The sequence below is a fragment of the Coregonus lavaretus genome (assembly GCF_964263955.1).
Source record: "Coregonus lavaretus genome assembly, chromosome: 27".
Classification (NCBI taxonomy): domain Eukaryota; kingdom Metazoa; phylum Chordata; class Actinopteri; order Salmoniformes; family Salmonidae; genus Coregonus; species Coregonus lavaretus.
In genome coordinates this window covers 733,742-761,446 of record NC_140014.1, presented here as the reverse complement: position 1 = coordinate 761,446, position 27,705 = coordinate 733,742, and positions in this window count along the sequence as shown.

The following is a 27,705-nucleotide window of genomic DNA, read 5'->3' as shown; positions in this document are numbered from 1 at the left end:
CCCCATGCTTCACAGTAGGTATGGTGTTCTTTGGATGCAACTCAGCATTCTTTGTCCTCCAAACACGACGAGTTGAGTTTTTACCAAAAAGTTCTATTTTGGTTTCATCTGACCATATGACATTCTCCTAATCCTCTTCTGGATCATCCAAATGCACTCTAGCAAACTTCAGACGGGCTTGGACATGTACTGGCTTAAGCAGGGGGACACGTCTGGCACTGCAGGATTTGAGTCCCAGGCGGCGTAGTGTGTTACTGATGGTAGGCTTTGTTACTTTGGTCCCAGCTCTCTGCAGGTCATTCACTAGGTCCCCCCGTGTGGTTCTGGGATTTTTGCTCACCGTTCTTGTGATCATTTTGACCCCACGGGGTGAGATCTAGCATGGAGCCCCAGATCGAGGGAGATTATCAGTTGTCTTGTATGTCTTCCATTTCCTAATAATTGCTCCCACAGTTGATTTATTCAAACCAAGCTGCTTACCTATTGCAGATTCAGTCTTCCCAGCCTGGTGCAGGTCTACAATTTTGTTTCTGGTGTCCTTTGACAGCTCTTTGGTCTTGGCCATAGTGGAGTTTGGAGTGTGACTGTTTGAGGTTGTGGACAGGTGTCTTTTATACTGATAACAAGTTCAACCAGGTGCCATTAATACAGGTAACGAGTGGAGGACAGAGGAGCCTCTCAAAGAAGAAGTTACAGGTCTGTGAGAGCCAGAAATCTTGCTTGTTTGTAGGTGACCAAATACTTATTTTCCACCATAATTTGCAAATAAATTCATTAAAAATCCTACAAGGTGATTTTCAGGATTTTTTTTTCTCATTTTGTCTGTCATAGTGTACCTATGATGAAAATTACAGGCCTCTCTCATCTTTTTAAGTGGGAGAACTTGCACAATTAGTGGCTGACTAAATATTTTTTCCCCCACTGTATTTAGGTCGTAAAAGGGAGCTACCAAATTAAGTGGGGCCTGGCTATCTTTGATTGTTGTTTTTCAATCGGGTTTTTCAAATAAAAAACAACACACCTAGTATGATGTTTATAAAGGGTTGTTATGTTGAATTGATGGGACTTTCAACAGTTCATAGGTGATGGGTCTTAAAGGAGCACACACAGTGAATTTTTTCGTTTTTTGACTGAGTTTGGAGTGTGCATGATTTCTTGTGGGAGTGGTAGTCATGAGGACTTGGTGTTTACTATGCTGTGGGATGGAACGGTTTGTTGGGTGATTTCAATGGCCTCTGGGCTCTGTTTTGACTTTCTGGTGTTGATTGGTCATCCACACTGGTGGTTCTGGGGGCATGAGAAGAGGATTTTGGGATGGTTTATTTTATCAAATTGAGGGTAATTTATAGTGCTGTGAAAAGTGTGAAGAAGATTATAATTTGGTAATAATAGGATTTGAACCATAAAATAACAGAAGAGGAAGAGAGCTTTCCCTGAATGAGGGATACCTGTTGCTAGTCAATTGTACTAATCTTGGATTACTTTTACGGGATAGAAGTAAGTTGAGATATTATCAAATGTTGTCATTTAAATTTCATTTTTATTATGCTTTAATAAACAACAAGTTGGTATTTGAAACTAAATTAATGCAATGAGCTGCAGTAATCAGAGGAAGGCACAATCTAATGCGAAACAGCTATTGCCTAGATCATTGATTTAGTAATAAGATCAGGAAGATAGTAATAATAGGAAGCTGGATAGGATAATTTAAGATAGGGACTAGCTGTCCAGAAATAGATGAAGAATGATGAGCTTTTTGGGAATGATAGACTACTGTAGAGCTTGGGTACTCCATTATGTACTGCATACTGGTAAATTAAGTGATCTTATCTATGGGAAGGCAATGGCAGCCCATGGTAAAATCATTTGGAACGCTGAGGAGGAGGAACAATTTATGAAGATAAAAAAGTTGCTCACTTCCCAAACAGTCTTAGCTTTTCCTACATATAACAGGGATTTTACCGAAATGGTAGAGAGTAAAGAGGGATATATGACATTGGTCGTGATTTAAAGATGGTGATGAGGGAGTTTTTTTTAGTGGACTATTAGATGTAACTGGGTTAATCACGAACATAGAGTTTTTAAAATTATTTGTTGCTAGGCAGAAGACTTAGGTGACCTAGGGTGGAATTGCTCTCTTACTTAAGTCCTATGGCTGTCCTACGTTATCAGTGAATGAAACCAGAAGGGAGCCTTTTGCTTCTCTCCTCAAACAGAGAGGAAAAAGCTGCCAGGGTTGAGCAGAGTTCAGGCTAAAACCTTTATCTCTCCTTTGCTATCTTCTTGATTGATTACAGCATGAAGGGGGGTTTGTGTTAGGTTTGAAAGGTTTGAGTATAAACCTGCCATGTCCAACCATCAGTCTTCAGGTCAAGCCCGGGAGAGCCGGGGTAGAACAGAGTTTGAACTAAACATTTGTGTTTTCACAAGATAAGGGATTGATTGATTGGATTACTATTGATTCTGAACTGAATGAAAGTCGAATTTAGCCGCCATAAAAGACAAAGGAAGTGGGAGGAGCAATAAAGAAGCAAGGGACAGTCTCAAAAATAAATAAGGGATGGCAATTGGATGATAAATTACCAATATTACCTAAGTGATTGTTTAGGTAGGTGGTAATGTTGACACATGAGCAGAACCATGTGTCAAGAGGGGGGAAGAGGCTAGTGGTAGGATTAAATATTATACGAAGGAGAGGACAAAATACTTTAAAAAAAAAAAAATGTAGATACAGTCTGGAAAGAGAATACTGATGTGAACGGAATAGAGAGGGGTTAAGGATAACACACAGGAGAGCAGGAAGAAATTGTAGTTATTAACCACACCGGTATGTCAGAGGTTTTGTGCCCCACAGGTGAATTAAAGGAGAAGGTGACCCAGTCTATCTAACCAGGTGACTGGTGAGCATCCAGTCCCTAAAGAAGAAAGACTGGAAGCAGGCCTGTTGGGAAGGGCCCTATCAGGTTATATTGGTCACTGCCTTTGCCATTAGAATAGCAGAAAGACCAACCTGGGACCACGTTACCCACTGCAAAAAGGTAAGAACACATACAAGCACCACTGAACACACGCAGAGTTAGAGAGAAGAACTGGACCAATAGGGTCTGGGGATCACCTCTGTTAACGAAGATCTCCTACCCCGACCTATCATCACTGTAGTGTGTTCTCAGGGTGTGAATACCAAGCAGAAATACTGAGGACAGGAGAGGGTTGGCGGTTTTTGGGAATAGGGGTGACTTGAGCTGCATCATAGTCTAGGCAATGGTCTTGATATGTCAAGATCCACCACCAATTACGCTATGCCCTTACCATTGTTATGAAGTAAAAGAGAAGAGAAGCGACCCGACATACTGACCGTCAACGACGAGTGGCCTACAAAATGGGAGTCAGAGAAGGGCAGACTGTAGGATTCAAAATAAAGGTTAGGGACGTAGCCAACGGGTGGGGTACAGGTCAATAAGCAACTTGGGATTATAAAATCCCATTATATTCGTGTTCGGACCCCACGGCAGATTGTTCCTAGACTCAAGTGTTTAAACACACTTGGGGACGGGGATATGAGACCGGGCGGGACTGAACATCCAGATGGGGGGTAAAGAGAAAAAAGACATCACCAATTATCAATTGGAGATAGTGGTAATGTGATTGACTTAAGTTCGGAAGCACAGGAGAGAATTCTGAACCTTACAGCCCCTGTAACCGATGTGTGGTGGGCATGTGCCAGTAAAGACAGTATAAGGCAGAGAATACCAAAAGGGTGGCTAGATACGTGCGCCCTGGTTCTACTGATTCAGCTAGTTAGAATTAGTCACCAGGAACCAAGGAAAGGTTTAAACAGAATTAGGAGGAGTTTTAACAAAAAGGAGAATAGCCCTATTTAGATGGATGCGATTGGGATACCAAGGGGGGTATCGGATGGATAACAAGCTATGAAAGAATTAGGGGAAGGGTTTACTACCACGTTCTTTTGGTGGGTGACAATAAACAAAATTGTGGATTGGATTAATTATATCTATTACGACCAACAACGATTTATTGGCCAGACTAGGGATGCAGTAAAAGGGATCTCTGAACAATTATCCGCCATCTCACTCATGACTTAGTAAAAGAGGTTGGCTCTAGATCAGGCAGAAAGGGCCGGTGTCTATAGAATGATAAGCCATTGTTGCACATTTATCCCTAACAACACCACACTGGATGGGACAGTCACCAGAGCTCTTGCAGAATTAATGGCACAAAGTGAAGAAATGAGCTAAGGTGAGCTAGGTGGATTGATAGATTAATTTGTATTTCAAGAATAATGACTAAAGGATTTCACCCCAAATACAGTATAAATGTGTGAATGGTGTTAGAGTTATAATGTAGTGTCAACCCACTAACAGAGGGGGAGGAGTTAGAAACTGCTGAGAAAGCATTCCAGGGTGAAGGGGACTGAGAAACTGTTTAAAGGTGGGCGGAGCAAAGTGCCTTTGTGTGTCAAGGGATATAAAAGCTGTATGTATGTTTTTTGGTGCCAGAGCTCTCCATGATTAAACATACAGATCATTCTTGCTGGTTGTGGACCTTGAATCATTTATGATTAAAACTGGAGCCTTACAACCGCTGGTAATGATTCAAGCTTAGGTTGAATTAGAGATAGAAATTCTCGTGACATACGTTTGGGGCAAATCCAACACAAGACATCACAGAGTACCACTCTTCATACTTTCAAGCATAGTGTTGGCTGCATCATGTTATGGGTATGCTTGTAATCGTCAAGGACTATGGAGTTTTTTAGGATAAAAATAAACAGAATACAGCTAAGCACAGGCAAAACCCTAAAGGAAAACCTGTACAGGCTTCCTTCTTTCCACTCAATTGTCAATTAGGTTAGTATTCTGGAGTAACTACTATGTTGTTGATCCATCCTCAGTTTTCTCATATCACAACCGTCAAACTCTAACTGTTTCAAAATCACCATTGGCCTCATGGTGAAATCCCTGAGCAGTTTCCTTACTCTCCGGCAACTGAGTTAGGAACGACTCCTGTATCTTTGTAGTGACTGGGTGTATTGATACACCATCCAAAGCCTAATTAATAACTTCACCATGCTCAAAGGGATATTCAATGTCCGTTTATTTTATTTTTGTACACATCTACCAATCGGTGCCCTTCTTTGCGAGGCATTGAAAAACCTCCCTGGTCTTTGTGGTTTAATCTGTGTTTGAAATTCACTACTCGATTGAGGGACCTTACATATGTACAGATGTGTGGGGAACAGAGATAGAGTAGTCATTCAAAAATCATGTTAACCAATATTATTTTGTGCTTGAACACGGAATGAGTCCATGCAACTTGTGATTTGTTAAGCACATTTTTACTCCTGAGCTTATTTAGGCTTGCCATAACAAAGGGGTTGAATACTTACTGACTCAAGACATTTATTCATTTCTAAAATGTTCTCCTAACATAATTTCACTTTGACATTATAGGATATGATGTGTGGATCAGTGGCAGAAAATCTCAATTGAATCTATTTTTAATGCAGGCTATAACACCATAAAATGTGGAAAAAGTCAAGGGGTGTGAATACTTTCTGAAGGCACTGTAGGTGGTCCTACCTGTCAGTCTATCTGTGTTCTTGTAGTATTATTGTAGTGACTGGTCTTATTCTATGATGTGCTATTGTAGCGATCTCTTCATTCTAGTCATCGTGTATTAGTACTGGTATTAATTCATTTGTGTATTTTCTTGTTTTCATGTCTTACATGCTAGTTCTGTTATGTGTTGAGGCTGCAACTCTTAATGCTGTGGTGAATGTTTGCACATTCAGGTGTTAGCTGATATTCTTTGCTTCATTTTCTACACACAGTATGCATATAGCATGGCTGCCAATATTACATAATGGGAGCACGTGCTAGTTAGGCTCTGTATACATCACGTAGGTGGATGTTGTGTATTCATGCATGACTATATGTTCTGTATCATCTGCACATAGTGTTATGGCATGGTTTCTGTTATTGCAAGAGAACACAGTGAGGTTGTGGTTACTTAGATGACAATCTTAGCTATTCCTTCCACAAGCATCTGCTGGAGCATTGCAGTACGATGGCACATCAGTTTAGGATAGTAGTAAGCAAGTTTATGTGCGTTACTATGAATGCTTGTACATAGTGCGTGTGCAGGCATCTTAAACCCTGATGCAGCTCACTGAACGTGATATCTTGTGGTACTCAAATGGTGTTAGTCTGTCGTCGGCTAAACATTACTGTTTTTTTTTTCATTACTAGCATATATTCACAGGAGTACAGCCTCATTTTAAATGGATACTTTTACCTAACCCTAACCTTTCTTCCTCAGATTTTAAGTTATCACCCTGGACCTTAGTGGGGAAGCTGGCGCGTATAGCGGTGCAATGACTAATCAAGGCTTGCTATAGTTTCAGCGTGTTGGATGGGCTGTTGATACAAGCATTACCTAGCATGTGGTGGGCTTGCTAAACACCCACATGGCGGTCAGTGTTGGTGATCAAGCATTCATTGCCTCTTATGGGAAGGTATGTTAGAGCTTATTCAGACACTCTTATATGCAGGCTTATCTAGTAATCTGTGGGGTCTATTTCTCTCGTTATCAGGTCATTTATTCTTTGCTCATGGCTTACCAGAATATACCATTAGACATTAGCCTTCAGCTCAAGTAGACAATTTGTAGGTCTAGGTTTTGATTATCAGGATACTCTCACTGCTGAGCAATTTCAGTAGGCTATTTAGATAAGGTGGGTATGTAGCTAACGTTATTTGCTTTTTTGGGGGGTTGTTAGTAATACTGTACGTTTCATGCTATGTGATGGTATGTCATGGCTGAGCTGTGCTGCTCTGCAGCAGTCTACTGTATGGTATTTTCTCTGTACAATGTCTTCTGTTTATACAGTGCCTTCGGAAAGTATTCAGACCCATTGACCTTTTCCACATTTTGTTACGTTACAGCCTTACTCTAAAATTGATTAAATAAAACAATTTCCTCAGCAATCTACACACAATACCCCATAATGACAAAGCGAAAACAGGTTTATAGAAATGTTTGCAAATGTATTAAAAATATCAAATGGAAACCCCTTATTTACATAAGTATTCAGACCCTTAGCTATGAGATTCGAAATTGAGCTCAGGTGCATCCTGTTTCCATTGATCATCCTTGAGATGTTTCTACAACTTGTCCACCTGTGGTAAATTCAATTGATTGGACATGATTTGGAAAGGCACACATCTGTCTATATAAGGTCCCACAGTTGACAGTGCATGTCAGAGCAAAAACCAAGCCATGAGGTCGAAGGAATTTGTTTGTAGAGCTCCGAGACAGGATTGTGTTGAGGAACAGATCTGGGGAAGGGTACCAAAACATTTCTACAGCATTGAAGGTCCCCAAGAACTCCGTGGCGTCCATCGTTCTTAAATGGAAAAAGTTTATAACCACCAAGACTCTTCTTAGAGCTGGCCGTCCGGCCAAACTGAGCAATCAGGTGAGAAGGGCCTTGGTCAGGGAGGTGACCAAGAACCCGATGGTCACTCTGACAGAGTTCTAGAGTTCCTCTATGAAGATGGGAGAATCTTCCAGAAGGACAACCATCTCTGCAGCACTCCACCAATTAGGCCTTTATAGTAGAGTGGCCAGACGGAAGCCACTCCTCAGTAAAAGGCACATGACAGTCCGCTTGAAGTTTGCCAAAAGGCACCTAAAGACTCTCAGACCATGAGAAACATGATTCTCTGGTCTGATGAAACCAAGATTAAACTCTTTGGCCCGATTGCCAAGCGTCACGTCTGGAGGAAACCTGGCACCATCCCTATGGTGAAGCATGGTGGTGGCAGCATCATGCTGTGGGGATGTTTTTCAGCAGCAGGGACTGGGAGACTAGTCAGGATCGAGGCAAAAATAAACAGCACAAAGTACAGCGAGATCCTTTATAAAAACCTACTCCAGAGCACTCAGGACCTCAGACTGGGGCGAAGGTTCACCTTCCAACAGGACAACGACCCCAAGCACACAGCCAAGACAATGCAGGAGTGGCTTCGGGATAAGTCTCTGAATGTCCTTGAGTAGCCCAGCCAGAGCCCGGACTTGAACCCGATCGAACATCTCTGGAGAGACCTGAAATTAGCTGTGCAGCGCCGCTCCCCATCCAACCTGACAGAGCTTGAGAGGATCTTCAGAGAAGAATGGGAGAAACTCCCCAAATATAGGTGTACCAAGCTTATAGGTCATACCCAAGAAGACTCAAGGCTGTAATCGCTGCCAACAGTGCTTCAGCAAAGTACTGCGTAAAGGGTCTGATGTAAATGTAATATTTCATTAAATAATTGTTTTTCTAAAAAGCAGTTTTGCTTTGTCATTATGGGGTATTGTGTGTAGATTGATGCGGGAAAAAAACTATTTAATCCATTTTAGAATAAGGCTGTAACATAACAAAATGTGGAAAAAGTCAAGGGGTCTAAATGCTTTCCGAAGGCACTGTCTAACCACATATGCCTTCTCTATTCCATTTTCAGTCGGGCAAAACGTTCCTTATCACACTCCAATAGCAGGGATTTTGTTCATATTGGGCGTCAGGACCCTTCAGCATGCAGTCTGCTCAAGAATACACCTGTCTGCCTACTCTTCATGGCCTACGGAGAAGCAACGAACATGCATATCAGAGTATCTCTCCTCCCTCTCAGTAGCACAAGTTTTAGTTCACTTTAAGGCAACAGTGTTGGGTTTACATTAAGCTTCCACATTATCTCTTAAGTTCTGTTTGCATTATGGACTCTCACATGTGGAACATTGCCGTCATCACCATAAACTAACACTGTTTTGTCCTCTCTTTCATGTTATACTGCCTGCATGCTGAGCACGGGCAGCACCTGGCGAACCTCTGTTTAACATTGACCCAGGTAACCAATGACAAGATACTGGAACTCATAACGGCTCCGGTTCCTTTGTCAGCGCTGAGGGCTAGCTCTGAGCTATTGGCGCTTAATTCTACATCGTTTCTGCTACTGCTTCTCAATTGATTCTGGCTTCACTCTGATCCTCTCCATGATCTCACGATTTTCGGATTTAATTATAGACACTCATATGTTCACCGTGTTTGTAAAGCATTCCCAAACTAATAGCACGGGTAAAGGTATGCCAGGTATCATTGCTCAAACTAACACTGCTTTCTGTCTTCTCTTCCATCTTATGCTACCTGCAATGGTGACCACTGGCCACGCCGGGTGATCCATTACTCATCACTGATGCTGTCAAACCAATGACGAGACACTGGTTTTCATTACGGCTCCGTCTCCTCTGCCAACGCTGCGGGCTATCTCCTGAGCTATACGCAGCCATTAATTTCGCATCGGCACTGCTACAACTGCTTCTCTATCTGTCGCTGCATCCACACTGAAGATCATGGGTCTTGGTCCTCTGCTTCCTACAAATGCCATATTAGATTAAACGCCAAGGACATTTTGGTTGCCAAGTGATGTGTTCATCTGCGAGTTCCATGCCTTACATAGTTTACTATGTCGGCGTTCATCCCAGAGTCAATAGCATTGTTTTGGTGGTTATCGTAATAAAGTTCAATGCATATTAGCACAGGTGCTTGGCTGGGTGCTTATTGCTTAGGTTGCTTATAGTATATATTTAATGTAGGTGATTAGTGTGACTAGGCTACTCATATAGTTCAGTGACAGCACCCGGTGGTGCTTCTTTAGGGCGGCTGGGTTCACACTACTATGTGGCAGACGGTCACATGTGCCAAGATGAAGTTCATCTTGCCTCAAGCGAGGGTACCCAGCGATACGTCAGAAGAGATAGGAGTTCTACATCGCTCAGTATGCACATATGGTCAACATTCTACTTAGGATTCATTTGCATGATAGGATTACTTTAGGCGGTCATTTGATAACATTTAAATGGTGCTTCAAATACTTGTCTGGCGTAAGGTTCTGCTGTTTTGGGGGATTGGTATAGCTTACCGCACTCACTGCCCGTAGGCTATATTTTATATGTTACCCAGAAGGAGCTGAGCCTATGTCGTCAATACTTGCATTATTCATTGCTGAAGAAGTGGTTAAATATATTTCTACTGGAGTTTTCTTTCTGAAATTAAGCGGAGCCAGTTCAGAAAGGAAACCCGAGTTCCCCGCCTCAGCTGACACATCAGCTGAGATGGTACCAATTAGAGGCTAGTATCAATCACGCCTACCTATTGTGGTCGGTATTTTAGCTTTACGGATCTGCTCTCTCATCCAGCTGCAATTTGCTGCTACTGCTACTATGCGCTGGCTTCTTGCTCCCACCAACACCTGTTAGGTTCTGTTTTCCTGCCAGGGGGATTGGTATAGTTTACCGCACTCAATGCCTGTAGGCTATATTTTATATGGACGCCTTGCTCGGGCAGTGAGTTACCCTGAAGGAGCAGAGCTTACATCACCAAGACTTGCATTATTCAATGCTGAATAAGTGGTTAAACCTATCTCTACATTGCATTTTCTTTCTGAACATTGAAAATAGATTTGGTTGTAATAAAAATAACTTCTCCTTTAACAACTGAATAAAAAAATTACCAACAATACCGAGGTGAATATTTCAAAAGAAACGGCTAGGCTAATTTAACTTGGGTGAAATGAACAGTGATTCATTATGAAAGGTATTGGTCAGTGTTTCCCAATCCTGGTACTAGCGACCCAAAGGGGTGTTCGTTTTTGCCCTAGCACTAACACACTTGATTCAACTAATCAACTCACCAAGCCTTAGATTTGTTTTTACTAGGTCTGACTTTGTATGTGTATCTTAAGATGAATGCACTTACTGTAAGTCGCTCTGGATAAGAGCGTCTGCTAAATCACTAAAATATAAAGTGTGGTAATCCTAGAGCAACAACAAAAATTAATGTGCACCCCTTTGGGTCAGCAGGACCAGGATTGGAAAACACATGGTGATCTCACATGATTGGGGTGTTTAAACACCGGGTAGGGTTCTCACAGTCGATCCCAGACAAAATATAATATCCATACAAAACATAAGCATGTTCACAAAGTATCCGTGGGATCAAAGTAGATGCTTCACATCACCTGGACATTCTCCCTTTTTTTCATGGAACTTCGACCTGCATAAATAAGGCATAATTTTTCCTCGTCATTGGCTGCATTTAAACAGGCAGCCCAATCCTGACCTTTTCTTCACTACTTGGTCTTTTGACCAATCAGATCAGCTATTTTGCCAATTAATTGGGAAAAATATCAGCAGTGGACTGCCTGTATAAACTCAGCCAATGACGAGGAGAAATTATGCCTCATTTATAGGTCATAGTTCCAAGAGACTCCATCTTATACAGTGGGGGGAAAAAAGTATTTAGTCAGCCACCAATTGTGCAAGTTCTCCCACTTAAAAAGATGAGAGAGGCCTGTAATTTTCATCATAGGTACACGTCAACCTTGACAGACAAAATGAGAAGAAAAAAAATCCTGAAAATCACATTGTAGGATTTTTTATGAATTTATTTTCAAATTATGATGGAAAATAAGTATTTGGTCAATAACAAATGTTTCTCAATACTTTGTTATATACCCTTTGTTGGCAATGACACAGGTCAAACGTGTTCTGTAAGTCTTCACAAGGTTTTCACACACTGTTGCTGGTATTTTGGCCCATTCCTCCATGCAGATCTCCTCTAGAGCAGTGATGTGTTGGGGCTGTCGCTGGGCAACACGGACTTTCAACTCCCTCCAAAGATTTTCTATGGGGTTGAGATCTGGAGACTGGCTAGGCCACTCCAGGACCTTGAAATGCTTCTTACGAAGCCACTCCTTCATTGCCCGGGCGGTGTGTTTGGGATCATTGTCATGCTGAAAGACCTAGCCACGTTTCATCTTCAATGCCCTTGCTGATGGAAGGAGGTTTTCACTCAAAATCTCACGATACATGGCCCCATTCATTCTTTCCTTTACACGGATAAGTCGTCCTGGTCCCTTTGCAGAAAAACAGCCCCAAAGCATGATGTTTCCACCCCCATGCTTCACAGTAGGTATGCTGTTCTTTGGATGCAACTCAGCATTCTTTGTCCTCCAAACACGACGAGTTGAGTTTTTACCAAAAAGTTATATTTTGGTTTAATCTGACCATATGACATTCTCCCAATCCTCTTCTGGATCATCCAAATGCACTCTAGCAAACTTCAGACGGGCCTGGACATGTACTGGCTTAAGCAGGGGGACACGTCTGGCACTGCAGGATTTGAGTCCCTGGCGGCGTAGTGTGTTACTGATGGTAGGCTTTGTTACTTTGGTCCCAGCTCTCTGCAGGTCATTCACTAGGTCCCCCCGTGTGGTTCTGGGATTTTTGTTCACCGTTCTTGTGATCATTTTGACCCCACGGGGTGAGATCTTGCGTGGAGCCCCAGATCAAGGGAGATTATCAGTGGTCTTGTATGTCTTCCATTTCCTAATAATTGCTGCCAAAGTTGATTTCTTCAAACCAAGCTGCTTACCTATTGCAGATTCAGTCTTCCCAGCCTGGTGCAGGTCTACAATTTTGTTTCTGGTGTCCTTTGACAGCTCTTTGGTCTTGGCCATAGTGGAGTTTGGAGTGTGACTGTTTGAGGTTGTGGACAGGTGTCTTCTATACTGATAACAAGTTCAAACAGGTGCCATTAATACAGGTAACGAGTGGAGGACAGAGGAGACTCTTAAAGAAGAAGTTACAGGTCTGTGAGAGCCAGAAATCTTGCTTGTTTGTACGTGACCAAATACTTATTTTCCACCATAATTTGCAAATAAATTCATTACAAATCCTACAATGTGATTTTCTGGATTTCTTTTTCTCAATTTGTCTGTCATAGTTGACGTGTACGTATGATGAAAATTACAGACTTCTCTCATCTTTTTAAGTGGGAGAACTTGCACAATTGGTGGCTGACTAAATACTTTTTGTCCCCACTGTACTTACTCCCTGTAGAGTAGAATAGTCTTTAATATCCCCGGGGGGTCAATTCATTGTGCAGCATGAAGTAAAAACACATTGAACACATGACAATAAATATACACAAAAACAATACATACAGCAATATACACAACTAACAGTACTACTACATCTTATTGAGAAAGCTGCTAGCAGCTGGCATGAAGGAGAGTTTAGACCTGTTCGTTTTAAAGTCGGGGAGCCTGTACAAGGGATGATGATAGTCCATCAGAATGGCCTTGTGTATGACTCGTGTCAGATACAGGTGAGAAAAGTCAGTTAAGTACATACCAATGATCCTGCTACTTTGTTTCACAATGTTACCCAGCCTGTTCTTAGTTTAGATGACCAAAACAGCAGATCATATGTAACGTTAAAACTGATTCAATGAACGATCTGTAAAAGCCAGTCATCAGCATTGTAGTCATTTAGCAAATGCTCTTGTCCAGAGCAATTAGGGTTAAGTGCCTTGCTCAAGGGGAACATCGGCAAGATTGTTCACCTAGGGGATTCGAACCAGCGACCTTTCGGTTACTGGCCCAATGCTCTCAACCGCTAGGCTACCTGCCACCCTGAAACTGCAGACTTTCCTCAGCAAGAACAAGCGCTGATTTCCCTTTGCACAGACAGCATCCACATTGGCCTCAAAACTCAGTTTAATGTCAAGGAAAGTGCCAAGATTTGTATCGATCAACGGTCTCCACTGGCTCACCATCTGTCCCCTGGTTTTGATCCCTTTCGAGCTACATTTACATAACCTCACTTTCTCCCACACTCCTCTCTCAGTTCTCCCTCCCTGCCTGCTCCGCTCCCGCCACACAATCGGGCTAATCAGGGTAATCCCACATTTAATTCGCTTCCCATTAACCTTCTGCCATCATTTGTTTTGCCATTACCCAGGCGCCTTAATTGCTTTCAGGACAAAATTTGAGTTTATTTCCAAATCGTAGCTGAGATATCCCCAGTTAACAAGATGGTTTTGACTCTTTCCATCGCAACAGACACAAAGGTTGGCGAGGTTCTGTCAGAGCCATTACTGGATGGACAGTATGGAAGGAAAGAGAGGAGGGAGGGGTCAGGATGCGGTGGAGAGGAACAGGTGGGTTGTTAGACAACGACCACAATAATGGCAATATCAGCCATAATTAGCTAAAATACATGTTCAGTAAATATGTTGTATTTTGATTAGGTTTATATTACAGCCTGTTAGTGAATTAATCAACACCTAATTATAGTGGTAGGAAAAGTAGCTGTGTACATTACTTGTCTGAAGCAATTTCATTATGCTTATTTTAGACTCGAGGGAATCCACGGAAAGGATGAGATTTAATAATAAATAGCCATTTACCAGACACTTTCATCCAAAGCGACTTACAGTCATGTGTGCATACATTTTTACGTATGGGTGGTCCCGGGGATCGAACCCACTACCCTGGCGTTACCAGTGCAATGCTCTACCATTTGAGCTACAAAGGACCACAGACCAAGATTTGACTCCTCCAGGAACAATGACGTGTGAATATTAAAGTTATCCAACACAGGGGAGTCGTAGCCTATCACGATAAAAGCCTTGCTGTTTTATCACTTGACTCAAAGATGACAGGTTTGACTATTCAAAAGCATAAGCAGATAGAGAATAGGTTCACACAACAAAGAAGGTAATTACGAATTGACTGAAGGGACGACTTGGCTTTGTCACTTCCTCTTATTGCTCTCTTGGAGCAACAAGGTAGCACAGAAAAAGTTTGATTTGAGAGAGGGAGGAAACACAGACATCCTAAAGTAATCCCAATTTCCAATGACATCAGAAGTTTAAAGTCTGTAAACAGTGGAAAATATATTGGCATCTGCCAGAGTTTAAATCCACCAAAACACACCTCAGGTGGCTGCCGTGCAATATACGGAGATATTTATACATTGCATGAGGCTTTGTATAATCAATGGATCTTATGATTTTACCCTTCAGTCTAGATTTGGTTGAGGACATTGGCACATAAATAGACATGAAAGGCAGACCAGTACAGTTCTGCCTCCATATCACCCCTGACAGGTGTAGCCTATGCAACATGCATTGATCCAGGAGCTACTGGCTTTGAGACCGTTTGATTCCACACTGTGAGTATCGACAGGAGAATGCTGTCTTTGTGTCACCTCCTTTGACATCCTGTTGTTGACCTTTAATCCAGCCAGCCTGTGTTGTGGAGGAGTGGTAAAATGTCGTGAAATAACCAAATGTCTTGAATCAAATATGGCATTTGATGTTATCGTGAAACTAGTTGATTTAATTTGTGATCGGGGCAGCCGTGCTAGCAAGACGTCCTGAACATATTTGTCTTGACGAGCAGACAGGCTCTGGGCATGAGCGGCATATTTGTATCACTCAGGGGACTCATGATTATAAATGTCACGAGAATTTCTATCTCTAATTAAACTCGAGCTTGAATAATTCCCAGAGGTTGTAATGCTCTGGTTTTAATCATAAATTAAACAAGGTCCACAACCAGCAAGAATGATCTGTATTATTCAATCATGAGAGCTCTCCCGCTCAAAACATATACAGCCTTTATATATGCCTTCACACAAAGGAACTTTGCTCCGCCCACCTTTAGGCGGCCTGTACATTTCCACAGTATAGAATGTTTAAATAGGACAGTTTCTAAGTCTCCTTTCTCCTGGAATGTCTGTCTCAGCTGTTTCTAACCCCCTCGCCTCGGTTAGTGGTTTTACACTACATTATAACTATAACACAGTTCACACATTTATACTGTATTTGGGGTGAAATCCTTTAGTCATTATTTTAAAAATATAAATTCATCTATCAATCCACCCTTTGACATTTTTCACACTCAGGATGAATGTATTTACAAGCATGATTAACCTCAGATAATAGTTATATTATCTACTTCCACCCATAGGTCTTCTTTTTTAGATTTTTCCTATGACCTTCACACGTCAGAACCAATAAATGTTTAATCCAATTGCGGTCTATCAGGGTCAAAGTCCTTGTTATCCACCAAGCCTGGAGGATTGTTTTTCACATTCCACTGGTCAGAGTCCGGAGTCGGTCCATATCTCATCATCTGTTGAGACACTGCATGCTCCAACGCCTTACTCACCAACCCTCGGATACAGGGAATAAGACAACAACCACATAATACAAGAATACCAATACAAGCGATGGCTGCCCCCAAGATGATGGTTGCTATGGTTTTCCATTTACCAAACATTTCATCAAACCATCTGTTCACAGAGGTATTGATTCCAGAATTCTCAGCCCACTCCTCGCTTAAAGCTGTTAACCCCATCAGAGCTCTAGCCACAGTACCATCTGGTGCTGTGTTGTTGGGGATAAATGTGCAACCATGGCCCACCATTCTATTGACACCGTCCCTTTCTGCCTGCAACATATCTAGAGCCAACCTATTTTCCCAAGTCATGAGTAAGGTGGCGGATAATTGTTCAGAGATCCCCTTTACTGCATCCCTAGTCTAGCCAATTGTTGGTCGTAATAGATATAATTAATCTCATCCACATTTTTGTTTATTGTCACCCACCAAAGGAACGTTGCAGTAAACCCCTCCCCTATTTGATTCATAACTTTGTATTCGTCTGGAACACCTCTGGGGACGCCTATACCATCTCCCCAAATTGGTCTCTCTCCTTCTTGATCTATATTTTTTCTCCTCCTGACTATTCCCCCTGTAACTGGTCTTTGATGACTAATTCTTACCGGTTGGACCAACAATACTGGGGCACAAGTACCTACCCACCCTTTTGGTATTCTCTGCCTTATACTGCCTTTACTGGCACACGCCCATCACACATCGGTTACAGGGGCTGTAAGGTTCAGAATTCTCTCCTGTGCTTCTGAACTTAAGTCAGTCACATTACTACTATCTCCAATTGATAATTGGTGATGTTTTTGTTTCTCTTTACCCCCCATCTGGATGTCCCGCCCGGTCTAATATCCCCGTCCCCAAGTGTGTTTAAACACTTGAGTCTAGGAACAATCTGCCGTGGGGCCCAAACACGAATATAATGGGATTTTATCATCCCAAATTGCTTATTGACATGTACCCCAACCGTTGGCTACGTCCCTAACCCTTATTTTGAATCCTATAGTCTGCCCTTTTCTGACTCCTATTTTGTAGGTTACTCTTCCCTGACGGTCAGTATGTTGGGTCGCTTCTCTTTTACTTCTTAACAATGGTAAGGGCATAGCGTACTTGGTGCAGTGTGGTGGTGAATCTTGACATATCAGGACCATTGCCGAGACTCTGATGCAGCTCAGGTTACCTATATTCCCCAAAACCACCAACCCTCTCCTTCCCTTAGTCTTTCTGCTTGGTCCCACCCCATACTCACACCCTAAGAACACAGAACAGTGATGATAGGTCGGGGTAGGAGATCTTCATTAACAGAGGTGATCCCCAGACCCTATTGGTCCAGTTCTTCTCTCTGTTCAGTGGTGCTTGTATGTGTTCCTACCTTTTTGCAGTGGGTAACGTGGACCCAGGTTGCTCTTTCTGCTATTCTAATGGCAAAGGAGGTGACCAATATAACCTGATAGGGCCCTTCCCAACAGGCCTGCTTCCAGTCTTTCTTCTTTAGGGATCCACACCAGTCACCTGGTTGGATAGAGTGGTTCACCTTCTCCTTTAGTTCACCTGTGGGGCACAAAACCTTTGACATACGGGTGTGGTTAATGAACAACCTTCTCACGTGTTCTGCTAGGGTGCTCTCAATTTCTATTTCTGCCTGCTCCTGTGTGTTTTCCTTAACCCCTCTCTAATCATACCGTTCACATTAGTATTTCCTTTCTAGACAATCTATTTTTTTTAAAGTATTTTGTCCTCTCCTTCGTCTATTTATCTTTAATCCTACCATCTACCATCATCCCCCCTGTTGACACATGGCTCTGCCCATGTGTCAATATTACCACCTACCTAAACAATCACTTATGTAATATTGGTAAATTATCCTTATGCCATCCCTTTTTTTTTTGACTGCCCCTTGCTTCTTTATTGCTCCTCCCACTTCCTTTGTCTATTATGGGGGCTAAATTTAACTTTCATTCAGTTCAGAATCAATAGTAATACAATCAATCAATCCCTTATCTTGCAAAAACACTCATGTTTAGTTTGAACTCTGTTCTACGCCGGCTCTCCCGGGCTTGACCTGAAGACTGATGGTTGGACATGAAAGGTCCATACTTAAATCTTTCAAACCAAATAGCAAAGGTTTTAGCCTGAACTCTGCTCAACCCTGGCGACTCTTTCCTCTTTGTTTGAGGAGAAAAGCAAAAGGCCCCCTTCTGCTTTCATTCACTGATAACGTAGGACAGCCATGGATTTAAGTAAGAGAGAGCAATTTGACCCCACACACACCCACGCAGTGCAATGACTCAATGTCGTGTTGTATTTCGTCTCGGCATTTATTCCTTAACTCATCTTTTTTTCCCATATCTGGACAGCTAGTCCTTATCTTAAATTCTTCTATCTAGATTTCTATTATTATTATCATCCTGGTCTCATTACTGAATCCATGACCTAGGTAATAGCTGTTTCACATTAGATTGAGCCTTTCTCTGATTACTACAGCTCATTGCATTAATTTAGTTTCAAATACCAACTTATTGTTTAACAAATCTAGTACCTACATAAAGTTGGTGCTATCCCATCAGCTTAATATTTGAAACTACCTACACTCCACTACATTCTACCTTATACCTCAAATACATTTTCACCTAAAACATTTAATCTAACCCATAACACATTAATTACTACTGCTCATATTCTTGCTACAATAAGCAAATGTACCAATAAATCCTCTTACCATCATTACTACCCCCTTTTCTGAACACCTGAGTCACAATGTGATTCATGCTTTCAAAAACAAAATACCAACATTGTTTATTAAACCATAATAAAAATGAAATAAAAATGACAACATTTGATAATACCTCAACTTACTTCTATCCCGTAAAGTAATCCAAGATTAGTACAATTGACTAGCAACAGGTATCCCTCTCTCTCTCTTTTGTTATTTTATGGTTTGAATCATATATCATTACCAAATTATAAATTTCTTCACACTTTTCACATTATTATAAATTACCCTCAATTTGGTAAAATAAACTATCTTAAAGTCCTCCTCTCATGCCTTTAGAATTACCAGTGTGGATGATCAATTGACACCAGAAAGTCAAAACAGAGTTAAGAGGTCATTGAAATCATTCAACGAAATGTTCCATCCCATAGTATACTAAACATTACAATCATTTTAAAAATTTCATCAATGTTACTTATCCCAAGTGCACTTTAAGTCCTCATGACATTTATTCTCATAAGAAATCATGTATACCCAAAACTCAGTCAAAACAGAAAACGTCATAAAATTCACTGTGTGCTCCTTTAAGACTTATCACATTTGACCTGTTGAAAAACCCCTAAAATCAAAATAACAACCCTTTATAAACCTCATACTAGGTGTGTTGTGTTTTATTGAAAACAACAAACAAAAATAGCAAGGCCTTACTTAATGTGGTAGCTCCCTTTTACGACGTAATACTGCCTAACTTCACTAAACTGCTCTCCCTAGCCCTGGGCAACATCCCAATGAGATAAGCAAATCCCTCTCTCCTGGAAGAGAAATTATACATTTTGTTAACATTCAATTATAATCAGTAATCCAAAGATAGTAAGTACACACAAAACATGATACAGATATCCACAGTCCTATCTCATCAATTATCATTTGTATCAATCTAATTCCTCATAACTACTCCATAAAAAGATGATATACAGTGGGGAAAAAAGGTATTTAGTCAGCCACCAATTGTGCAAGTTCTCCCACTTAAAAAGATGAGAGAGGCCTGTAATTTTCATCATAGGTACACGTCAACAATGACAGACAAAATGAGGAAAAAAAATCCAGAAAATCAAATTGTAGGATTTTTAATGAATTTATTTGCAAATTTTGGTGGAAAATAAGTATTTTGTCAATAACAAAAGTTTCTCAATTCTTTGTTATATACCCTTTGTTGGCAATGACACAGGTCAAACGTTTTCTGTAAGTCTTCACGAGGTTTTCACACACTGTTGCTGGTATTTTGGCCCATTCCTCCATGCAGATCTCCTCTAGAGCAGTGATGTTTTGGGGCTGTCGCTGGGCAACACAGAATTTCAACTCCCTCCAAAGATTTTCTATGGGGTTGAGATCTGGAGACTGGCTAGGCCACTCCAGGACCTTGAAATGCTTCTTACGAAGCCACTCCTTCGTTGCCCGGGCGGTGTGTTTGGGATCATTGTCATGCTGAAAGACCCAGCCACGTTTCATCTTCAATGCCCTTGCTGATGGAAGGAGGTTTTCACTCAAAATCTCACGATACATGGCCCCATTCATTCTTTCCTTTACACGGATCAGACGTCCTGGTCCCTTTGCAGAAAAACAGCCCCAAAGCATGATGTTTCAACCCCCATGCTTCACAGTAGGTATGGTGTTCTTTGGATGCAACTCAGCATTCTTTGTCCTCCAAACACGACGAGTTGAGTTTTTACCAAAAAGTCCTATTTTGGTTTCATCTGACCATATGACATTCTCCCAATCCTCTTCTGGATCATCCAAATGCACTCTAGCAAACTTCAGACGGGCCTGGACATGTACTGGCTTAAGCAGGGGGACACGTCTGGCACTGCAGGATTTGAGTCCCTGGCGGCGTAGTGTGTTACTGATGGTAGGCTTTGTTACTTTGGTCCCAGCTCTCTGCAGGTCATTCACTAGGTCCCCCTGTGTGGTTCTGGGATTTTTGTTCACCTTTCTTGTGATCATTTTGACCCCACGGGGTGAGATCTTGCGTGGAGCACCAGATCGAGGGAGATTATCAGTGGTCTTGTATGTCTTCCCATCCTTATAATTGCTCCCACAGTTGATTTCTTCAAACCAAGCTGCTTACATATTGCAGATTCAGTCTTCCCAGCCTGGTGCAGGTCTACAATTTTGTTTCTGGTGTAATTTGACAGCTCTTTGGTCTTGGCTATAGTGGAGTTTGGAGTGTGACTGTTTGAGGTTGTGGACAGGTGTCTTTTATACTGATAACGAGTGGAGGACAGAGGAGCCTCTTAAAGAAGAAGTTACAGGTCTGTGAGAGCCAGAAATCTTGCTTGTTTGTAGGTGACCAAATACTTATTTTCCACCATAATTTGCAAATAAATATATAAAAAATCCTACAATGTGATTTTCTGTATTTTTTTTCTCAATTTGTCTGTCATAGTTTACGTGTACCTATGATGAAAATTACAGGCCTCTCTCATCTTTTTAAGTGGGAGAACTTGCACAATTGGTGGCTGACTAAATTATTTTTTCCCCACTGTAAAATCTCTCAAAAGATGAAAACCACTCAAAATTCCTCGAGTATACAATGATTACGTTTAATTGATTACCCTTCAGATCATATCCTCTTTAAATCTCACAATGATTACTGAACCCCTAAATCTGCTCCATGTGATCCCATATAAAATGATCCATTATCGTTTACTTGATCAACACCATAGAAAAATCTGTTTCCCCCTCTACCGTTCCTGTCACCCCTGTAAATGTTTATTTCTTCATCAGCCTAATAGTAACAACTATCTCCCATTGTTCAACGTACCATAAACAGATTAGCATTTTTAGAATTAATGAACTGTCTGCATAACTCACTGTTGTTTTAAACAAACTATATAATGTAAAAATTATAATTACCAATTATCAAATAATGTTCCATATACAACTATCTCGATATGTTCTTCATATCATCCCAATTCGTCCTACATATGTCAATATAGCCCACTTATCACTACTTTCTTTCACCCTCTTACTAAATTATGTCATTAGTAAATTGTATCCACAAACCACTACTACCTAATAACATATTTTCATAGACCTTGCTAGAAATAATTATTTTAATACCAAACTACTTAAGCAATCCAACTCAACCTTTCACATCTCCCAATAAACCTACTTATTTTGTGACATAGAAACCCCTCTACCATATCTATCATTCTCTACCGCTGACTTTCCATCTAACGGTACTTCAACAGATGACAAATTATTTTTAATTATAGTCTAAACAAACAAAACATCTATTCACAGCAATGCAACTTTAATTACTATGTTATCCTATCCGCTATGTGTTGGTAAGACAATTCCTTTCACGTAAAGATTTGCTTTCTGTCCCTTCCTGGGCTCGAACCAGGAACCCTCTACACATATCGATAACATTTACCATCGAAACACCATTACCAGTCGCTCCACAAAATCCGCGATGCTTGCAAAGCAACTGCTTCCAGTTCACAGAGAAAGTTAGGTCACCACATGAAACCCCACTAGCTCTCACCGCTAACTAGCTAGCCATTTCACATCGATAACATTCAACCCCCTATGACTTCCTTCTCCATAGCAACCACTGATTCCCTGTACTCCTAATTTAACCCATTATGTCCCTTATAGCTTTCTCACGTTTCAGCGGCCCCAATGATTAACACCCGTAAACAAAAACTTGGAACCTCTTCCATTTTATTCCTAGTAGCCAAAATAAAATACATTCTCAAACTGTGTTCTGCCTTTACCTCTATCGTAGGGTTAAAAAACTAACGTAACAACATCAACCATCCTAACTTGCTGTAGTAACGTCATGTTTGGTTAGGTTTATTTATTACGATAGTATGTCCATAATACTTCTCTATTCTTAGTAGTTTTTTAACTCTCACCTCATTCGATAACACAAAAACTATCCTCCCCCCATTCCTGTTGAATAAGTGAGTCGTTCTATTTAAACCAAAACACGCTACAAATAAATCATAATAGTTCAATTAACCCTATATTGGCTTTGTACTATATTATACATTACGTCTATAACCACATTACTTATGGTCCGATTATTAATTGAACCTTATCACATGATCCAACAACGGTACAAACTTAGAAAACCCATATTAAGTACTTTCCCACCCATGACGTACGTTTACGTTTGGGTGAGCAAGTTAATACATATATAACGTTAGAAACTTATAGGTACTCACATCAAATAATCTCTTCGTGGTGTTTTTAACCAATTCTTAATCGACCAAAATCACTTCCTCTCGTCACCTTTCCTATTCTGCCTCCTCGCTTGGTAGCCTCCCTCTCTCTTCTCGGCTATCTCTCCCAATGTGGACATCAAATACTCTGCTCCCTTCTGTTCTTTTCTTGCTCGGTCTCTACATTTTCTGACTAGATATAACCTTTCTGCCCTCTGCTATTCTCTACTGAGTATTTTATACCCCCGTTTACTATATTGCTCCTAAGTGATGGATAGTTATTATAATTATTCCACTTTTATCCACTCTTTAATAATCAATTTCATCATTTTTTTATATATCTCTATCAACTAACCCATTCATATTTCTAATGATTTTTTATTGCCACAAGTCATCTAGTTCCAATCGGACCAACATTAGTTACCTAAACCCTTCCCCCTCAGGTCATAAAATCCTCCCAGAATCTCACACTATTCTCTGATTAATTAATCCCCACGATTTTCATATCACATTCACACAACGCTAATTTCCCAACACACAATCAATATTAATGAATGCTAATTCTATCAACATTTGACCTTTACCTATGGTTACTTTTACCATAATTCCCTAAATGTACCGAAATACAATATGTTGACGTCATATGATCAACCCCGTAGACGTGACCTTTTTCTCAAATCAGGATACCCCTATAAGTATATCATACATTAAAGAGTTCTTCTTTCTATTGAGTCTTATTGATATTTCTAGAAAATCTAATACGTGCAGGGATTTACCCTCTACGGTTTAATCTCGATAATTCTAGAAAATCTCATACCTTCAGAATTGTTCCTCTTATACATTAGAGAGTCTACAGTACCAAGTGTCCCCCTTATAGTTTCTATTGGTAATGGCCTCAACTACACTGATCATTTCGGACCCACTGTTTCAACGGATCTCACCCGGTGCCGTTTTCTATTTATCCAAAATACTGGTGCATGGTTTTCTCTAGATAAACGTCTAAAAATGGTGTACCTGATGAATCCCCTTCTGATTATCGGTGGATCACTACCCTCACTACAGCAGATTTAAAATATTTCTATTGCAGCGCTCAGATATCAATCCCTCCCAAATCCATGAATAAATATTACTGACCTTATTCTTGCAGCTGGGATATTAATATTTGGTTAGATCTCGTCAACGTTTCTGTCGTTTAATCAGATTACTACCGGCCTGTATTGAACGTCAACGTCAAAGGCCAGGACTTAGTCTATACGGATGCTATCATCCGCCCATGCACGGTTTTCAGTGTCCCCCCGAACGACAAAAACATATATTTGAGATCCGGCTCGAAGGATCAATTGTCACGAGAATGTATATCTCTAATTAAACTCAAGCTTGAATAATTCCCAGAGATTGTAATGTTCTGGTTTTAATCATAAATTAAACAAGGTCCACAACCAGGAAGAATGATCTGTATTATTTAATCATGAGAGCTCTCCCGCTCAAAACATACACAGTCTTTATATATGCCTTCACACAAAGGAACTTTGCTCCGTCCACCTTTAGGTGACCTGTCCATTTCCACAGTATAGAATGTTTAAATAGGACAGTTTCTAAATATCCTTTCTCCTGGAATGTCTGTCTCAGCTGTTTCTAACCCCCTCGCCTCGGTTAGTGGGTTTACACTACATTATAACTCTAACACAGTTCACACATTTATACCGTATTTGGGGTGAAAAATATAAATTAATCTATCAATAAATGAGGGGATTCAGTGCGGTAGACGGAGGGGTTACTCCAGTGTGATCAGGGGTGGGGGGGAGACGAGGGGGACATGCAAGAGAAGCCAAACAAAACAAATGAAGACCGTGGGAGTAGTGAAAAGCACGATGAGTGTCACTTAGAGAGAGACCCTCCATATTTGTACAATAGACGGATAAACCGAGCGTAGCTAAGTGTTTCCCAGGTCAGGGGATCCACCAAAAGTAGTACCATAACCGCTGAAATGGAACACTATGGGTTCTATTACAGGGGAGGACAAGGATAAATGAAGTACCTCAGGAAAGGAAACACTAGATGTGCAAAGAACATGGGAAATGGTATAGTTTTGCATAATATATTGGAATATATGCCAGAACAGCCAGAAATATAATGGTGAGGTACAAGTACATAGCCTACTTCACACAAGCCATAATCAGCGACATATCTCACGAGTACAAGTTTTTTTGTATACAGAAGTGGAAAGCCAAACAAGCTTTTTTCTCTCATGGAGCACACACACACACTGCACTCTAAAAAATGTTGGGTAAATATTGGACAGAACACAGTTTGGGTTATGTTTGACCGAGCCAGTTAGGTCACTTAGTTGGTTTATTGTGCTATGACCCACCGGGTCAGATCAGAAGACAGAAGATGTGGCTTAGTAGGTGCGTGCCTTAAATAAAGTTATTTTGGGACACCCGTGAGAGTAAGTGTCATTACTGTTAATCTGTTCTGGTGTATTGTCAATGCACATTAAGGTTGAGCACTGACACTTTTGTATCTTTAATGAGGCTTACAAAATAGTATAAGTTCCTCAAGTCCCTATCCCAATGTTGGGATAGATACCACTTATGATATTTGAATAATAATGTTAGTAGTTGTATATTAAAATATGTAATGTGAAAATAATATTGAAGGAACATTTCAGTTTGCACTTTTCAAACTTACCATCATGAACATTAATTAAATTTACTCTCACATGTGGCCAAAAGGAACTATCTGAAAGCCATGCCCCCATGTCTTGGACTTTTGGTGACAATACCAAAAGCCAATAAGTTCTGATATCTATAGTCACATCCGGCAAAACCCTGATCCCAGATCAGAGACAGTGAGCCATCTTGGAGCAGCTTGATTTGAGGGGCCCCTCAAAGCCTGCGACTAACAATTGCCAAATATTTGCACTGATAATTCTGGACAGACACAAAAAGGAGATGTCAACCTTGGACAATTGCATTCATTACATACAAATCATTTTATGTGTTTGTTTGTTTGTTTGTTTGTTTCTTCCCTGTAGTCCCGAAATGTGGATTATTATCTCCCTACTTTTAGGACAAAAGTACGTAATCGGCAAAGACAAGCTCAATCAATCCGCTCAGTTGAAGTACACACCAAAGGGTACATACAGTTCATCAGTTAGCTTTGGCTTTTCTCTTCAGCACTCCATTGCAGTGGAGGCAGATTTTTTGCCACGATAAAGGCAAACTGTTTTAGATTGGGAGAGAAAGCGAAGTGTGTAGAGCAGTAAATAATATTTTTAAAGCGATTCCTCTGTTGTCAAATGTACAACTTGAAGAATTGTGTGGAACGTCTTGTTGAAAGGTTAAGTTGGAAAGAGTCACTGCCCAGGCCCAGTATTCAGTTTGATCCCCGCCTGTTGGCAATATTGATATTGTTTCTGCACAATAGCCTCCTCTCCGATAATCAGGTCATTGCAATGACATACAGTAAATCCTTTGACATTTTTGCATGTTGCGTTCATATTTTTGTTCAGTATACAATGTAAATGTGTTTATCCAACTTTCTTTTTCTTTTTCTGTTTGATGGAAACAGTTTGAGACTTCTAATTACATTCCAACTGTATTTAATGGTTTTACGTAATTACATTTTCATGTTTAGAATGTTGTATTGTAGTAACCCTCAAGCATTTCTTTGCCATAAGGTAAGCACTATTTCATCAGCAGAATGTTTATGCTTAAAAATAATATTTGACTTTGTGCAGTATCTACAATCTAAATGTGTTTATCCAACTTTCTTGGATGGTGGAACAAAGCCGAAGTGCAGTAACTTCAGCTACTGCTGTTTGTCTTGGTTTTTACTTGGTTTTTGTACTTCAAATTTCACACTTCATTTTCTCTGAAACTGAACATAATTGAACCAGGACATTTTGTCACAAGATACACAAGATACTACAAAGCCTGAATTTAGTCTTAACAAAATGTTGACCAAAAGTTTAGTTACTGCATTTTGCGTTTGTAGGGCAGTATAGGGCCCAACGTTGTGGAAGGTCCAAATAGAAATGTATTATGTAGAAGAGACATGCCTGTCTGTCATGTTAAGTAAGGCATTCCTTACATTCCATTTGCAAAGTTCAGTATAATACATTGTACCCTCCTGAACGCACCCCAACATTCCCATTATCCAATTATGTTGATTAGGATGAAGAATCATAGTTGAACTTGCACTCGTTTAATCAATAAACCTGATTTCAAGACAATCAAAGACAAACCATGACTAAGCAAATATCCACTCAAGGAATGGATACCTCATTAACTCAATTTGGAAATGAGGGGGAAAAGTCGCCAACGTTTCCTCCAGCGTGGTCGTATTCTTAAGGCCAAACTGAACAGTTCCTCCTCGGTAGTGAGGCCATTTTCTTCCCTGAGGTTGACGTGGTTCATTTCCTGGGGTCCCGGGCTAAGCTCCACATCAGGGCACAGTTCGGTGCTGACGCCCCAGGGAGGGCCTACCTGACTTGACTGCCGCACTTCATGGGGACTCCAGGCCAGATCGCTCTGCTGGAACAGGTCGGCATTATCAAAGCTTTCCAGCAGCTTTTATCATTGTGTATTGGAGCACACAGGCCTGCTTTTGTGCCGTCTGTCCCCTATATGTGTGTGTGAAATCAAATCAAATCAAATTGTATTTGTCACATACACGTGTT